Below are 2466 nucleotides of genomic sequence, written 5' to 3' on the forward strand. Positions count from 1 at the left end.
CCTCCCTCCCTCATTTCTCCTTTTCATGCCTCCCTTCCTCCCCCGTGCCCTCATTCCTTCCTTCCTTCCTCCTCCTCCCTCCCTCCTTAAATTACTCCCAATAGCATTAGTCTAGAGATCACAATAAACAAATGGTTTAATGGAGTTACTCTTTACCTCTTTTTGAAATCATTGAATTAATAATTTATGGCTTGGTGACATTATTTTGGATGCAGCACCTGTATTTCCACTTCAAACAAACATGCAGATTAACCTGTCAGTAAAAAAAAAACAAAAAAAAAACTATTCCATCTTATTTAATCTGCAGCACAGTATCTCCAGTGCATCTACTGCTGATGTTGGATTAACCTGATTATCGGCCTCAAACCTGTATTATTCTTTCTCAGAAACCAAAAAGACTTATCACATCTAACAGGAACCACAAACCAAACAGTCCAGTTGTGACATTTATGCTTCAGAGGAAAAATGCCGAGCAGTAGGGAGGCTTTTTATCCGGATGAACTCTGCTGGAGTCCAGTGATGCAGCCACACTCTGATCTGCTGCTCCATTTAATCTAATGTCCGTTTTACCGTGTTTGTCAACCCATTTCAGTCGCTAATGCAGACAGGCACCTCTCCATGTTTAGAACCAGAACAAATCTCTGTCTGCTTACTGTAGAAATCTGCGCTAAGGTCTCAGATTGATGCTGGAAACAAACTTGCCCCTTTGCACCAGCAGGAATTGACTCTTGTTCATCATGACCTCATCAACTACAACGGTGTGCTTTATGCATTTATAGACAACACCTGTTAGCTTATTAGCTCACTTCCCTGGTATTAAACTACTATTAAAAAAAGAGCAGCTTGGACAACCTGCTAATGCAGAACGACAAGTCCATCCTAAACTTCTGCTTCACCGTGAGGATTATTGTAAAAAGCTGCAGTTAAACAGTGAAACAGCTCCCTAACAATGACCAGTCCCTTTAATATCTTTAAATAAGGCTTCAGGGCTCACTACAGTACAGACACTGCCTTGATTAAGGTGTTCAATTTCATTCGTATAAATGCAGACAGTGGAAGAACCACAGTGCTGGCATTATTGCACCTCAGTGGACTATTCAACACTGTCCATCACTCTATTTTATTAGAGCTCCTGGAGCTAGAGTGGCCTTTGACTGCTCTATCTTAACATTATTAGTTAGGTTTTCAGTCCAACTCTGCTTCAAACTTGTTATTAATCACTTCATTATGTAATTCCACTGGAATTTACTTTTCTTCTTACACTTCAACTGATCTTACTACTATGTAGATTAACTTGCTTTGCTTTACAGTAAACAAGGAAAGGTAGCCTTATATCTGAAAGACCTAAACTGTTCAGGATTAATCCCAGATTAATTTCACCCCATCGGATGAAACCAAAATGTAAATTCTCATATAGAACGGTTCTCCACAAACACACGTTTAAACTTGTGACCCAATCCAATCTGTATGATTGTTTTGCTTCATTTCCTATCATAATGGGACATACTGTGAATACAGTGTGTCCAAAAAACCTGTTGTTTCTTGCATTTTATAATTCTCAGCCCTCACTAAAAGTCACCAGATAAAACGCTGCAGACCACATTTCTGCACAGGAACATTTTTCCTATTTAAATGAGGTCCAATTTTGCAAATGTGCATATATTTTTGTGTATTTATGCAAATTAACGCTATAGAATAATGTATCAAAATTTTAGGAAGGAGGCTGTTTGCAACACTTAAACATTTTGACAGGTTGATCAAAAGAAATGAAGCATATTTGGAAGAACATCAAGTACGGAAGAGGATTAGGGCCACTGAAAAAAAAAAAAAGTTAACAGATTTTTATATTTTATTTCAGTTTAGTAAGTGAAAAAAGTGAGAATTCTGACTTTAATCTCAGAATTCTGACTTTTATCTCAGAATTTTGACAGCTAACAAACATGTTAGCATCAAGCCATAGCCATGTCTGTTTTAGAGACTAGCTCTCTTGTTTTAATGACCTTCTGCCCCTCTATTAATGAAGGGACCCCTCGGACACGTAAAAAGTTGCCTAATCATTTTCCACCAATGTGTCACTGGCCCTCTCAAACAACTCACATCTCTGTCAGGGAAGCTGAGTGCTTCCACATCTCTACCTTCATGGTGTCCATCTACATTAAAATCCACAATTCTGAGATTAAAGAAAGAATTCTTAGAAAAAAAGTCAAAATTCTGAGAAAATTCTGAAATTAAAGTCAGAATTCTGAAATTAAAGTCGGAATTCTGACATTAAAGTCGGAATTCTGAGATTAAAGTTGGAATTCTGAGATTAAAGTCGGAATTCTGAGATTAAAGTCGGAATTCTGAAATTAAAGTCGGAATTCTGAAATTAAAGTCGGAATTCTGAAATTAAAGTCGGAATTCTGAAATTAAAGTCGGAATTCTAAAATAAAAGTCAGAATTCTGAAATTAAAGTCGGAATTCTGA

At 37.3% G+C, this 2466-nt stretch overlaps 1 protein-coding gene across 3 annotated transcripts in view; it reads right to left on the bottom strand.

Annotated features, from left to right (window-relative positions):
* The window catches only part of fam184a (family with sequence similarity 184 member A), a 278742-nt gene that overhangs the window by 14786 nt on the left and 261490 nt on the right, over nucleotides 1-2466 (bottom strand). The gene's annotated exons all lie outside the window — the stretch shown is intronic.

The sequence above is a fragment of the Cyprinodon variegatus genome, unplaced genomic scaffold (genome assembly GCF_000732505.1).
Source record: "Cyprinodon variegatus isolate N-32 unplaced genomic scaffold, C_variegatus-1.0 Scaffold76, whole genome shotgun sequence".
In the NCBI taxonomy this organism is placed as follows: domain Eukaryota; kingdom Metazoa; phylum Chordata; class Actinopteri; order Cyprinodontiformes; family Cyprinodontidae; genus Cyprinodon; species Cyprinodon variegatus.